The 16,178-nt window shown below is 35.9% G+C and overlaps 1 protein-coding gene across 1 annotated transcript in view; it reads right to left on the minus strand.

Annotated features, from left to right (window-relative positions):
• Window positions 1-16,178, minus strand: part of FAM155A (family with sequence similarity 155, member A) — a 497,656-nt gene that overhangs the window by 152,189 nt on the left and 329,289 nt on the right. The gene's annotated exons all lie outside the window — the stretch shown is intronic.

Below are 16,178 nucleotides of genomic sequence, written 5' to 3' on the forward strand. Positions count from 1 at the left end.
AGGATTAGTGCATGATACATGATTCCTGCATGATGCAGGAAGAACATTACATTCTACCTTCCATTAGAAAGAAAAGCATTAGCTAGCTATTTTCTCTAAGGTTTTAAGGAAGAAAAGGATTCTAAGGAGAGAACTGAGCAAAGAAAGAGTAGTCTTTTATGTGTTTTATGTTAAAAAAAGAAGACAAAGAAAAATGTTTTCTTACACCAACAAATGCCAGTGTAAAATTATTTTTTCTGATTAACAAAGGATTCTGCTGTATATCAATGAAAACTGAAAATTTCTAACCTCTTTTTCTTGATAAATGGCAAAGAAATAATTATAGATTCCACTCAACTAGTTAGTTTCCAACTAATCGTTCTTTTGTTTGAGAAATTTCTCCTAAACCATCAGAAATTTAGATTTCAATATTGTCTTGGAGCAGAAGCTAAGGCTGCAAGATGATCAACTATTTTCATCACAAGAATAATAAGAAAATATTGCTGGCTACATGGTCAGTACAGTCCATTCTCTCCCACACCTGCCTAGCCCAGCTTCCTCCCCTGCTTTCAAAAGAAATCAGAGGTTATGAATGTTAAACAAAGCACATAAGCAAGCATGAATTAAGATAAAAGAAACTGATGATTTATTGAGTATAATAAAAAACCTTATTAAGTCTTTCTCCCCCAGCACTATGGCACATCCAAAACAAAAGGGAAGAAAACACCGAAGGAGCGAACGGTGAGAGGCGAAGTAACACAAGACTGATCAATGTCTTAGGCTCCCAGACATGGGAAGGTATTTGAGAAAATGGTTCACTCTCTTATACTGAAAACCCTTAAAGATATAGTCCACCACTGCTATGTCTGAAAACAGCAGAAGAGCCTGTAATAATTATCTTCCAAGATGACCAGACTTTATATATCCCGTCCAAAGAGGAAATGATGAGGGGGAAAGAACAATCTCAAAATTCTCTTTTTCCAGGACTTCATGATAGGAGTGATGCCTAAGATTCCTTAATTAGGCTGTGAGAAGTGAAATTTGCTCTGATTGCCAGGATCTTTGGAACAGAACAGCATACTCACTATCACTATCATGGAGGATGCCATGAGGCATCTATAAGAAAAAGAAGCAGAAAACAATGCAGGATAAGCCACCATCAAGACATGAAATGCTTTTATTTTGTTTCATCTGCTGCCAGCAGAAGCCTTGTCCTAAAAGCTGGCTTAGCATCCAGTGTAAACTTTTCTCAACACAGTTTATTCTGGCTAAAGACGGTTGTGTTAACAGTCATGCTTTTTTCCAAGAGAACCTTTTCAATTTTGTCGAAATTTTATTCCTCACCATAACTACCCTTGCATTTAAATGGACTTCAAGTATTCATTTCTGTCTGCTTACTGATTATGTTGCCAGACATGATTGTATCTTTTTGGCAAAATAACATTTCCAGAGACCAACACAGCTTTACATTTTGCATGATGACTACTCAAAATTTAGGGATTGCCTAATTGTTTCAATACGTTGAACATGCATCTAATGTCAGAAATTAGAGCTGGCTGCTGGATGGTGAAGGAATGATCAGCAACACGGAAATATATGATTGAGGAAAACTGAAACAGTGATGTTGTGTATTTTCTTAAAGGGTAGAATTGTACTTCAAGTGATAAAGTGGTGATGTACTTGTACTTAATAAATTTGGTATGACACATAAAGAGAAAATAAAACACAGATGTTTTGTATTCCAGTATACAATCACACACATTAAAAATAGTAAATTCAAACATTACCATTCCAGGTATGAGTTTTCATCAGAAATGTCCGTAGCTGACAAACAGGTAAACTTTCTTAGCACTTGTACACTAAACGAGAAAAGTTGTGGGTCCACCATAGATGCTGGATATAAGATATTTCAAAATAATGAATGTGATTAAAGTCACCTAAATTATTTGTTATTAAAAATTTGCTTGCTTCTAAACTTATTAAAATCTTATTAGAAGGTAGAAGTTCTGTCATATTTTATGATGTGAGTTGCTAAACACCTTGCTCATGCTAAACTGTGCCACATTACCCGAGTTCTCATGGCAAAATCTCTTTTAAGTTGGCATAAGAATAGTGAAGCTTTTTTGTACAAAAGAATGAAACCAATAGAACAAATAGATCCATAAATGTTTACAAATTTCCTTCTGATTACCTCAAGAATTTTTATGATCTTCAGAGAACATTTCTGACAAGATATGAATATGTATCTGTAATTAAAACCTTGTAATATGCAGAGGTTGGGAGTATAAACCTTATATACAAGATGCAGCTGTCATACAGAATTTAATTCCTTGTAACCCATCAGCATCCCTAGTCAGCACCACTGTTCACACTGAGATATTTGGTAAACTGATGGTGAACTGGTGGAACAAGACTGATTAAAAAAAAAAAAAATTAGAAAACTGAAACAGCAACAAGAATATCACTGAGCTCTGAGTAAACAGACCAAGAACACGGCATACCACATACTTTGTGGAAAGATGTGTTACAATAGTTCCTTGGTGTTATTTCAGATCTGCCTTTAATGCACAGAATAAAAATGAGGAAGAACTAGCTTTGCTTTTAGCTTTGTTAAACACTCAAGAACTACTTTTGGCATATAGATTGCAAAGAGAGAATTTCTTCCAGCACTTAACAAGGGATAACGTATGAATTAAAAATTAACAAAGGATTGCTCTGTTCCCAAAACTAACTCCCATTTGCAGCACCATGGCCTTCTTAGAATCTAGTCTTTCCCGATTACTTAGCTGTTTCAAACAATGTTTGGAAAAAATAGTAAAATATTATCATTATAGTTTCTTAACACTTTTTAAATGTTGACTTGTCAAAATAGTATTTCTCAAGATAGAAAGAGAGAAGAGGCCCTCCCATCAACAAGAAAGATATATTACAAATATGCATCCATGAACCAGAATGGAAGAGAATAGGAAAAAAAATTTAGTTTTATTTTTCCCACTGTTTTATACTTTTTTTAAAAAATAGAGGAGAAGTTATTATTTCACCCCAAACTGGAGAACAGACAAAAAAGTTTGAGAAACACCGATTTAAACCATCTTCCAAGAATCCATGAAATGTAAGTCCTTCAGGTCCTTCCTTTGGCCTCAGGAGTGAACTTAGGCAAGCAAATATAACTTTGACTTCTGTTGTCTGGCACTTTGATGTCTTGAGTTGGAAAATAACTTTTTTTCAGGTAAGTGATTAAGTATCATTATCTTATTTTTTTTTCATTATTTTAATAAAATTCTGATTCCAACATGTCTTCATTTTTTTTTCATCAGATATACACAAATATTGCCAAGCACTGATGTTTGAGTTCATCAAGTTTTAAATGGAGACATCTTCTTTTAGTGCCTGTGCTGAGAGAGGGAACTCTCATCATAGTTATTGAAAAAAGGTAGACTGTTTGAGAGACTAATTTTAGGTAGGCTATCTCTTTTCCATTAGACAATGCTAGATTCCTAGTTTACACACTCAGTTAAGTGTCTAAGGTTGGATGGAATAGGCCTGGGCCTTAACACATACACCTTTTCTTTGTGTGAATAAAGAGTACACTTAGAAAAACAAGAAGCAGAAAGTTCCACTGACTACACTAAATAACCCTAGCTTTCAGCTGTCAAGGATTTGGAAATCAGACCTTGGCACTCCTATTACCGATAAACGATGAGGAATTCAATAACTTCAAATAAAGTGCCAGGTAATGTTGCTTTTATTACTGCTCTATAGAGCCATGTCCTATGCAGTCACAGTTCACACAGATCAACAGATACATTTCATTTTTAATTTATCCTTGAATTGAGAAACTACATGCAGTAGAAAGTAACACTAGACAGGACTTGAAGAGAAAAATGTTTGAGTACTGTTATGTACTGTATTTGTAGCCCTTGTAAATGAGACAAGGAAGAACATTATTTACTCATTCACTGTACAGGTTTATTTATGGTCTCCAACAACAACACTAGCACGAGGAAAAGTAAGAAAGAGTACAATTCACACTTGCTGGGCAGCGAACAATTTGCACAGTGCTGATTACATGATCTCCCAAAAGCACTGGGTTGAACTATAGCAATTCTCCTAATAAGGCCGTTTGACTTTGAAATCATCAGTCACAGAGTGCAACCCATACAGTTCAGTCCTACCATGGCAAGCCATTGTTTTGAAATTAGCATCGATGATCAAGAACTTTGCTAGTGACAGGTAAATGGGAATAAAAGAAAAATATCTATTTTCTTTCTTCCTACAAATAACAGTTTAGAATGGGGTTGGCAGAGAATTCTGCCTGGATGGTGAAATCTGTGCTGTGTGAGCTTCCAGGGCAGATGCAAAATCTTAGTTTTGTCAGTCCACTACATTTTAATGACATTACATAGCTTCTCTCTTTTCAGTATAGATTATGTTACTGTGGAACAACCAACTTGAGATATATAATAACTTAGCTAATAGGTTATGTTATTGTGGAATGATCAGCTCAGGATATCAGAATATGAGGATAATAACTCAAAGGTGGTTGCACACTAACATACCTATGACACCCTTCCCTCTCACTACACACAGACCAACTGAGGCGGTTCAGTAATAGAAATGTTGGAGTCGTAATAGGAGGTTCAGCAATAGGAATGAATGGAGCCATATGCTCCATGTGGCTTATGTGAAGTGTGTTTGTTCAAGGTGAAATATAAGCAGAGAAGCAGAACATCGTACTCTTAAAATATAGATGAATGTTTCTCTGTGATGAAGACAACTATGGTATAAGGTATTCAGCAAAAATGACTAGTTTAGGAGCAGTTTGAGATATGCGCTAGGGATGGATTGCAAGGCTGGATTGCTCAGGCTGCTCAGGGAGGTTGTGCAGGCTCCATCCTTGCAAGTTTTCAAGACTCAACTGAACAAAGACCTGAGCAGCCTGGTCTGATCTCACAGCTGGTCCTACTTTGAGCAGGGTTGCACTAGAGACCTTCTGAGGTCCCTTCCTACCTGAACAGTCATATGACACCATCTCTGCCTCCAGCTTGTCTAGTCATGTTTTTCCTAACCTTGTGCATAAAATGAGGCCCATTACTATTCCTTGTCATGTATTATACTGTTGTATACTATGTAGGATATAATAAAGAAAATGTTATTGAAATTGAAAGAAATGTTAAGGGAAGAGTAAATATAAATATAAATAGTAAATATAAATATATATACACAAATATTAATATGATTTTTTTTTCTAGAAAAGTGTGCACTTTTTTCTTTCAGCTTCTTATGGATATTTGTGCAATGGATACTTGTGGAACATGAGTTTCAAAACTTTGCATTCACATGTGTGAATGGAAAACTAATTCTGCTCCTGTAAGCAAAGAATATTTAATCCTGTTCTTATTGCTGTGGCTTAACCACTAATACCCTTCCAATAGGTGAAAAAACAGTATCATATGGCTTGTCTCCTGAGGACTACTTGTTCCCATTACCTGACTCAAAACTCTCTGGGTACTGAAAGATAGATTGATGAAAATAGCATATCCAAGGAAATTTTATTCTGCTTGCAGATATTCCAGGAGCAGAAAGAGTGGCTAAATTTATCAGATGAATTATTCATTGTGAGATATTATGAATACTAATTATTTTTATTATTATTACTATTTCCATTGTTCCTATGCCACAGTTTTCACTGCTGGATGTCAGGTCCATATATTTTGTGATGCACTGATTAAAGAGATAATTAAGTTCCTTTTCCTAAAAAAACCTTCCCATTCCCTAAAAATAGTTACTTTCATCAAGTCATATTAGAAGCACTGTGACTGCTGATAATATACTGTCAAAGAAGATAGAAAGGGAAAATATGATTTGCTTGAAGATCCTCACTGAGTAATATAAGATATTAAATAAGTTTCTGTATGTTGGATTCAGGAAGGAAAAAGTAATTTTAGGGAATACAAAAAAGCAGGCAGTTTCCCAGGTGATGTCCAGAAAATACTAACAGTTTATCATTTTTTAAGAGTCATGAGAAAAACCAAAAAAACCCCAACAATGAACACTCCCCCCCAACCCCTCAGGATTCTTAGAAGTTTGACTGTAATGTTTGGCCCTCTCTTTACGTGAATTACTTGAGCTTGAAAACATAGAGTTGCATTAGCAGATCTGTGGCAGTAATAAAAATGTTAGATTAGTTAGAGGTATTTCAATAACCTTACTGTATTGATTAGATAGGATACAAAGCTGAATAGAGACTTATTCAGGTCAAAACTTTGTAATCTTGTTTTTACTGGGAAAGGAGCAGAATGCAGATGAACAGCATAGTAATTTCTTAGTGAGAGATATATGTACCTCCTGCTAGCCAAAGAAGAGGGTTTTTTCTTCATTTAAGAGGTTTAATTTTTTTAATTGATTTAATCTTTGATATGAAACATATATGTCCTCTTGTTCCTGTCCTCTTTGCTGAAGTTAACTCAAGACTGCTCTCTACTACTCCAATTTAGCTACCTCCAGTATGCTAATTTAGTCGACTTGTGTGATTGAACATTTTTTTAATGTGTATTTCTATGTGTTGCAGCCTTAGTCACTCAAGGTTTATTTAGTGTATCTATATTACTTCAAAACATGTTCTGATAAATCCCACGGCATTTCTGTGGAAGGTGTCAGGCTCCTCCACACCCATGAAGGAGCACTGAGGCATGACAGCAGATGGGGAACCCAATAACTGAGCCAGAGACATGAGGCCCCCCAGCCAGCTGTCCCAGGGGAGCCTCCAGACACATGGGGTGGCAGGACACCCATAATGAGTCTATGGGAGATGTTCTCCTCGATCACCTTTTGGACTGAAAGGGCTCACTATCTAGGGTGTGTGAGACCCATTATGGGATGCAGGGAAAGACCATTTCAGGATTGTACAAGAAATTATGGGATGTTTGGGAGGAACCAAACATGGAGAAAGAGTGGGATTGAGGTGGAACAAACACGTGAAAGGGAGGGATAAGGGTAATAAGCATTGGTAACATGCAAACCATGCAAACAAGTGTCCGGTCAGGCCATGCCCTGCACCCAATCAGCGCAGTTTATCCTGTCTTCTCATTGAACTACATTACCAATTCCTTTCCTGCATGAGGGGACTCTGTTCAGTGTGCATGTGTGTATGGAGGTCTGCATGCCAGCAACTGGAGTCAGACCAGGAGGTCTGTCTGTCTGTTTGTTTGTCTATCTGTGGTGCCAGCGACTAGAGAGGGCAATAAGCTTGCATGTTGAGATGGTGTGTGTGCACCAGCATGTAATTGCTCGTGAAAATCAAGCTGGATTATCTGGCAAGTAGGATAAAAAGTTTGGGAGCCAAGTATTGGTGCAACCATAAGTCTGGGCCAGATACTAGAGAGACAAAAGGATCAGCAAGTTGGCTACTGGATAGGCCAGGAAGTCCGAGTCAGTTAACAGGGAGACCATGGAGATAGAAGGTCATCTACTGGTAAGGCCATAGGTCTGGCTACTGGCAAGAGTCTTGTAAATGTGTGTCCCTGTGTGTGAGGAGATGAGAGAATCCAGGTACGGATTGGGTGACTGTAGCAATCTATAGTGCGTGGGAGTGTGTGTATGTGCACACACGTGTGTGTGCAGGTCTGAGTTCTAGCAACAAGAGAGGGGCTGTGGGCTTTGGTGGCTGGCATGCCCAGATGCCAGCAACTGCGGAGACAATGGGGACCCAGGGGCCAGCTACTGGATACAGCTACTGGGGACCGAGTAAGTTTTCTGACTGAGGAAAGACCTCAGAGTGTTTTGGAGACAGCAGCAGAAGCAGGAAGGGAATGGACTCTTCCATCCTCCTTTAATAAAATACTTTTTCCTCATCTCATGGCTGTGTCACAACGGCTGAAGCTTGCCTGCTTCACTCCTCCACCACAAAGAGAATGATGAGATCCCATCAAAACATGGTGTGTGTGATAAGGGCAGAATTCCTCTTAATCCCCATGGTGGCTATGTTGTGACATGAGAACTACAATTTTATTTTCGTAGTTGAAAAGCTATTATTGCTTAATAGTTCTATTATCAAAGCAACCACAGGCCCTGCTTTAGGATTGGAGACTGTCTGTGATAGGCATTGCCTTTGGAGAGAGACAGATTTAGTTCCTGCCCTAAGAGACTGGTCAATGGACAGGCTGGCAGCTGAAAAAAGCTATTACTGGTCCCAAAATTACTTAACCCCTTTTCAAACAATCCAGTTTTGCCTTTAAGCACACAGAAGCAAAAAGTTTTTCTCTAGGTATGATGAAACTCAAATCCTGGCTAGATCTTTAAGTAATGTAAATACTTATGTATATATATTTATATTTAATGTTTTTGTTTCTGTATTTGTTATGCTATAAAAGAATATGAAAAAGGAGGACCTGATCGCGTTTCATTACATACTGGTCCATTTTCACTTAAGGATTCTAACATTTATTTTCGATAATATAGCTCACGATTTGCAAATATAATAAATATATATTGCTTTCTAAAGTCAGTCAATGTATCTGATGATGAAATATCTGCCATTACGTTTTTCAAATTTGTACACTAATGTGCTATCATTTACTGTAAAAATGACACTTACAATGGAATACTATAGTCATTTTATCATTGCTAGTTAGAGACATTAGAAAAAAGGACAAAAGAGCAGGGGAGAAAAAAGGTTCTGTGGTGAACAGTGTGAGCCAACAGTATGATGTACAGCTAAGTGGGAAGCCTGTGCAGATTCTGGAAGTACTCTGAATCAAAGGCCACAGGGTGGGGGAAGTGACATACGCTTATGCAGGTGAACAGGCAGAGCTTGCAGCGTGTGAAAACATCTTCTTGAGATAGCTAAGAAATCCCATTAACAATCTCTCAGCTGCAGGGCTGTGAAAAGATGAGGTACAATAATCACTGATGGGAAACCTCAGGAAAAAGAAATCAGAGGAAAAAATTAGTCTAGAGTGAGAAGTCAGATGACCCATTTAGTTGACAGTGTTTTAGCCTGCTCTCTTAAATAAATGGAACAGAAGCAATAATTCATCATTGTTCTACCTCCTTGTCTATCTTGTGAACCCTGAATGTATTAGAGCTCTCTGACTCTCTCCTGCATGATTACAGACATGATTATTCATGCATGAAATTATTAATTTTTGTTTTAACTCATGGAATATCCTTTGCTGTATCAATGCTGTGATTAAAAATACTCTTCACTGCATAAAGTAAATGGCTTAAACTTGATCATGCTATAATTAACACCTAAATGTATACAGGTATATGTGTATCAAACAGAGCTATGTGACAATGATGCCATTCACACCAGCTGTCTAAACTATACGAGAATTTTCTACTTTTGTTCCTTTTTGGAAAATGCCTGCTCATGCAAATCAAAAAATTTCATGAAAACTCATCAGTTTTAAGAAAAAGATCATTGGAATATGTTTCTTAGTTCCATAGTAAACATCTGTTATATGCCAAGACACTCTTTTTCACACTAAGCTAATAGCAAGATAAACAGAAGACCCAGGCATAAGTCTTTCCTCTCAGTCTCTCTGCAGAGGGACCTGAAAAGGATATTCTCTATCCCAGTTAAGTCCTATGCATTTTTCTTTCATACTTTGGAAATTTTCTTTATCACCATGATGCAGAGGAAGAATATTTTTTGAAATATGGAAGTTTCATTGGTGGGAAAATGATTCTCCATTCACTTCCAAATCATCTGAATACTGAGATTTGCTACAAGTGAAAAGTAGCCTGCTATAGCATGATTTCAGTCTTGAAACCATGTCCATCAACACCACAGCAACCATTTATCCTTGCCATGGAAATACCTTGCAGAAATGACATGGAGAAGAAACAGATGAAAGAACAGATATATTCATACGTGATCCACATTCAGGCTTTAAACTGAGGAAAAAAATCATAATCTGCTCTGATACAGAAGAGCAAGAACATTTGGCATAACTGATCAGGAAACAACATTTTCTAAAGATTTTCTTTTATCTTAATGAGATATTGCATGTAGAGTGGTTCTTTAAAAATAATATAGCTACATCAGGAATAAAAAGATGCATGCATTCTCTAACTGTTCAGTATTTTCATGGTACAAAACAGATACCACTAGACCACACATACACACAAACCTAATCTCCCTCCCTCCCTCCCTCCTTCCTTCCTCCTTCTCTTTCTGATTCCTAATGCTGTTGCTTAAAGCATATGTTGGCTGAATGATATACTTTGGTCCGTACTGGATTCATGGTTGACTTCCAACAGAAATAGCTTGTTTTCATCTTCATTTTTCTGTGGGATGTGGAATGTTGTCCTAGCTTCTTTTTACTGAAGTAATAAGAACCGACTGGGGAAAATGAGGTGAAAAATATAATGCTAATACTTTCCTGATGATAAACGGACTGCCCACTTACCAAACGTAATAAAACAAGAGACTAAGCTAGGGGAAAGCTATTTGCTATTCATCTTCAAGTGTTAGGAGTGTGTCTCTTTCTAAGTAACACAAACATGAATTTACATCACACAGATGTCATTCTGAATAAGTAGAAATTTCCCTGAAAGAATTTAGTAATGTAGCTCTAAGACCTCCTAGATAGTTTTTGGGGGTGGGTGGGTGTGGGTTGATGTGTCCACATATCTGCTTCATATCTGTTTGGGTTTTTTTCAGAAATAAACATAACTACAAGAATTAAATCCAAATCATGTTGTTCAATTAGATTTAGTAAAGAGAATTTACTTGCTTTTGATTCCAGTGAGGGAAAAATTAGTGAAAAACTAGTACTAAGGAAAAACAATGGGTTAACTGGCCATTTTTGTTCATAAGGAGAGGATCAAAATCAAGTAAAACCTAAAAGATTTGATGAATACTTATTTTTTACTAAAAAAAAAAAAATTGCTTCCTAGTTCCCTGCCCTTTTTCCTTCCCCCCCTTATGCAAATGGAAATTTTTATTTTACCACTATGTGAATCTGAGCAGCAAAAGGTTTCATGTTTATTTTGATTTTGATTTTTAACTGAATTATTTCAGATATCTGGTTTACTGCAGAGTTTCATTAACAGTTGGCACAACAGAGAAGACAATAACTTGTTACATGGATATGGGAATGAGTGTCCAGCTGTTCTTAAAATGGCTTTTCCACCAAAGAAAACACACTGTTGAATGACATCCTTTGGTACCGTGTCTGAACAAGGATAAAAAGAAAATGGGATACATTCCAATCTTGGTTTCCCAGTGTACATTTCAAAACATGTTGGTATACAGACATAGATGGAATGATTTCACACATAACATGATGTAGCTGAGATTTTATTTTGTTGACTGACAAACTGACATGTAAAACACATAACTGACATGTAAAACAGAATTTGAAGGCTAACATTCAATTAAAAATTGATTGAATCTGTGAGCAGAAAAGACTGCTTTTATTTTAAACCTTTTCTTGGCACGAAATCTAAGACAATTCATTTGTTCCACACAGTGACATGGACAGACTAAAGACGATATACACAATGCCATGACTCAAATGAAGGAACGTGACAATAAATACTTGGTTTGAATAACACAGAATATAGCAGCCATTGGCAAATTCTCATAGTTCCTTGCTGCAGTGATCTAAGTGCCAGTATTTTAAAGATATTATCCTGATTATGTTTCACTTGAAACATACAAGAAGAGATATATTAGCCAACTCTATAGAAATATTTCAGCATATCCTTGACACTTTTTTGAATAAGACAGTTAGACTTTGTATAGAGAAAGTTTTGAAATTTCAGTGCTGAAAAAGTAAAAATATTTTTCATTATTTATGTCCTTTTCATGACTAAAAAGAAAACCCCAGAACAAGTTGAACTGTTCACTGTTTAACAGAGCACTAGATGGGGCAGCTAAGAGAATTTTTGGGCAGCTAAGAGAACTTTTTTACAAATTCTGGTGGAGGTTATGAAATGGTCCCATTGTGGAACATTTTACCATTATGTAGACATCATTCTCTAAATTATCAGGGGTGTGTGATGTTTCTCCAAGATCCACAGCAAGAGACTGATGGTTGCCCTTCAAGAAGGGATAGCCAAAATGCAAGGAAGCACTACTACAGAAAAGGAGATGCTTTGAAGAAATAGTACTTCATCAAAATCAGAATAACAGGCAGGAGAAAGGAACAACAAAATAGACTTTCATCTTGTTGGGACTATGGAACTAGCCAAAGAAAAGGGAGGAGTTTGGATAATAAAATATTTTTTAAGTGTAAAGAATGCTAAGAAGAAAGAGGCAAGACATTCTTCAACATGTCTTATAGTTGTTTCCTAGCTGGCAAATTCCTGAGCTGTCTACTGTAAAAAGTGTTTTCTTTCTTGAACCTGTGCATACTTGTTTGCTTCCATTATCAGACATCCCTGAAGACATGACTTGTAAACACAGGCGGCCTACAAGATTGAATCACTAGAAAAGTTTGTAATTAAGCTACAATGAAGCCAAAGGATGAATTTATGAGAAAGTAGGAGGATTAAAACTAATCCTTAGGTTTGTGACAGTTGTGAAAATTTCCTGAAAAACCATAAAAGACAGCCTGCTGAGATCAGAGGGCCTAGTGCAGTAAGAAGAAAATAGTGCAGAAGAATTTATCTTTTTATATATTTGATTTGTTAAGGCATTTTATTAATTCTGTTTGGGACAGTGGTCATGTGCTCCCAAAGTCCTGAATCAGTTAAGAAATGTTTGGTGATGCTACATTCAGCAAAGCTCCTCAAATCTGTTGACTGTTCACTTAATGAGGGGTGCCAGGAACTTAAGGACCTATACTAGGATTGGCCATAGATGGCTTATTGTTTGAATGAAAAGAGTATTAATCCTTTGTATAAAGTTAATATAAATAAATTTATGAGTGACGTTTGAATGGAAAAGCAATGTGATGGTCAGTAAATACTTCTAAGGATTCTTAGGTACAAAAGCTAGTCAGTTATGAATTGTTTAAATACAAATTATATGCTTATGAGGGGACAGTATATACCCAAAACAAGAGTTATCTGCACTTCTGATTTCAGGAAACATTGAATTCAGAAAAAACTAAGGGCTAGAGAATAAAGTGGTTCTCATGATCTGCATTAGTTAATTTCCTTTCAATTTATCTTTATTTTTAAAATCTCTAACCCATAGCTCTGAATAAAATATTGCAGGCTACTTGTGAATATAACCGTAAAAAAATACTGGTTTGCTTCAATCCCATTTTAACACGGCAAAACTAACAGAACCTTTGGTGGCATATTCTAAATCAGGAATTATAGTACCACCCAAGAACAAGCGAGTGTTTCATTTCAAAACTGTAAGCATGTCATCCTTCTTTAATATAACGTCCCCATGGAAGTAATATTTTCAGAAGCAAATTATGCTAAAACTGAGGAGATAAACAACCTGTGATCTTTATCGAGACAGGCTGTAAACATCTTCAGTTTCTACTCATGTCAGTGGGAGCTGTCAGAGCTCAATGATTTTTGGGATCAAGTTTTGAATAGAACCATCACCAAAATAGCTATCTTTCCATTTGGACAGCAGAAAATAGAAACAATGTGTTTCTGTCCAGTTCAAGCTACACTGGAGATACCAAATCATCTCCTATAAGAATTATTAATTTCAAATTATGATCATTTCTGAATATATAAACCAAGTTCAGGTAGCCCATAATCTGTTTGGATACCAGATAAGGAAATGAAAAAAATTTTACCTGTCTTTGTTCCTTACAGATATGTAGCTACAAGATCTCAAAGAGAATCTGTCACTAGCACTAGCTGTAGCAGACTCAATGAAACCACAGGAGAAAAAGAAAATTTAAGTCTAGACAGATGAGAGTAGGCTGACTATGCTAAACTGTTTTATAGTAGTGGTAAGTGAGGAATACAGAGGATGTGGAAAACACACCGAGAAGTTAATTTATGTGGAGAAAATGCTTAAAGTGATGCACTGTCTACAAAATGAGGCTGCAGTCATAACTGCTTTTATAAAACAAAAGAAAACATTCATATAAGAGATGCTACCAGTGTGTTTGTAATACCTTAAAAAGCCATTCCATTATTTGTTGTGTATATTTTATATGAAATAATTATATACATGCATCCTTGAGCTAATGCTGTTTTTGTCTACATCGTGCTCATGGTAGTTTTCATATGAGGATGGAATGAATACTGATGGACATTTTAGTCAACTGGTTATAAATCTATGTAACAAGTAATTAAAAAGACATAACTTCTATGGAAACACTCCTGAAAGACTGCATGGGGAAAAAAGTACGCAGGGTACATTACCTCTTTTCTACCATAGACATCTGCTCTTTAAAATGCATATTTTGTTCCTCCCAATTTGCATAGCTAATACTGAATTAATTAAAATCTGAGATCGGGAGATTCTGATATTTCTTGGACTTTTCTAAACCTGTATACAATTATATTTTTCCATTTGAGTAGGCACACTGACATGAATATCCCTAATCATGGAGGAGTACTGTTCTTAAAACTATTGTCAAGGCAAATAACTTGCTCTTCATTTCTGAATATCAGGACACAAAATGGTTATAATTTCCAAGGTAGTAACTCTGAATCTCTGTTTGCCAAGCAGTGGAAAAATTACGTTGAATGGGGAGTCAAGCAAGATCACGGATCTTTTTTTTTTAGTATGCAAGACATTTTTTCCTAATGATTGGATCAACAGAAATGTCCAAATATTTATTGTTTAATTACTTGCAGTTTAGGGGTAAATACACTGAGCTGTTTCAAAGTGATTTCTCCCTCTCTTAAACTGCATACAATCCTCTGTTAAGTATGTTGATTTCCATTTTTATTTGCATGAAAGAAAAACAATTATTTGACATAATTACTGGCATGCTGTTGACAATTTGTCATTTGATTCATCCATGGTTAATATTTTCAAGGGCAACAGTTGTGATATTTTTAACATCCTTGTATAACAGTAAATGGTGATTTTTTTTTCCTTTTTTTCCTTTTTTTTTTCCTTTTCCTTTTCCTTTTCTTCATTCTTTTATGACAAATGTTTCAGAGTTTTGTGCAAGAAGTTTGTCTGTGTATTCATTTACTGTCTTCTTCATTCACCCTAGTAGTACTGCAGAAATGTTATACATTCCAAACCAAAAAAAAAAAAAGGGAAGCAACTGACTGTAAAACAAGCTATATTCAAATTTAATTTAGCAGTGGCAACTGTAATTGGTTTGAACAGTTGAAACACTTCCAAGCTTTTACACATAAAAGCTCAGATGAAAATGGAAGATCTGCAATTCAAGCTACTGAATTGCCTTCTATGGCATAGTTTAGACTGCAAAAAGGAAGCATCTGCTCTTATTCCCCAAATTCACTTTAAATATGAGAATTAAAATGTTTCCACAACCTAAATGTTAAATAATATGTTTTCAATGTGCTTGTATGTCCTTTTTCTCAAAACTCTAACCTTAGGAAATACTACCACTGATTTAATGATTCACAGATTTTGTCTGAATTGGTGACTAAACTCTTCAGGAGCTAGTACACTCATTACTAAGAAAATAAACACTTCAAAGAAGAGTTTAGATATCTATGGGTTTCTGCTACAATGCTGTTTTCAGTATAGGCAATGAAATGTTCTCAAGGATAGCTATACTGTAGATGATATTTTATTATTAACAACTGTTTAAGCATTACAAATTTCTATGAAAATACAAATTCTGATCCTGAAAGATGCTGGGCACTCTCAAGTGCTATTACAATAAATGGAAGTCAAGAGCTTGAAGTACCTCACAGAAGATGCTTGCAATATACATTCAGGCCTGCTATAAGTTAAAACTTAAAATTTGTTCAAAACTTAATGTGGGATTATACCAACAAATGTAATTTTCTCTAGGTACAAACCTTTCAAGCAAAAGAGTCAGGGCTGTAATAAACGGTACCATGATGATTTTCAAGCACTAGATATTTCCATTAAGCACAACAAAAAGCTACACATTTAGAATTCTGAGAGAATCTATGAAAGCAGGTTAACCATGTCCTGATTTTTACTTCTTAGTAAGTTGTTATTCTGCATTTTTAAGTCCTCCAGCATAAAGTATTAGATATAGTTGTTGCTGTATTGAAGATTACATACACATACCATTAAAAGTATGCTATGCTATTTTTACACTACTGTGTGATGCAAGAAAAGTGGAAAAAATTAAAGCCCATCATTC

Source organism: Pygoscelis adeliae, unplaced genomic scaffold (genome assembly GCF_000699105.1).
Source record: "Pygoscelis adeliae isolate BGI_AS28 unplaced genomic scaffold, ASM69910v1 Scaffold48, whole genome shotgun sequence".
NCBI classification, from domain to species: Eukaryota; Metazoa; Chordata; class Aves; order Sphenisciformes; family Spheniscidae; genus Pygoscelis; species Pygoscelis adeliae.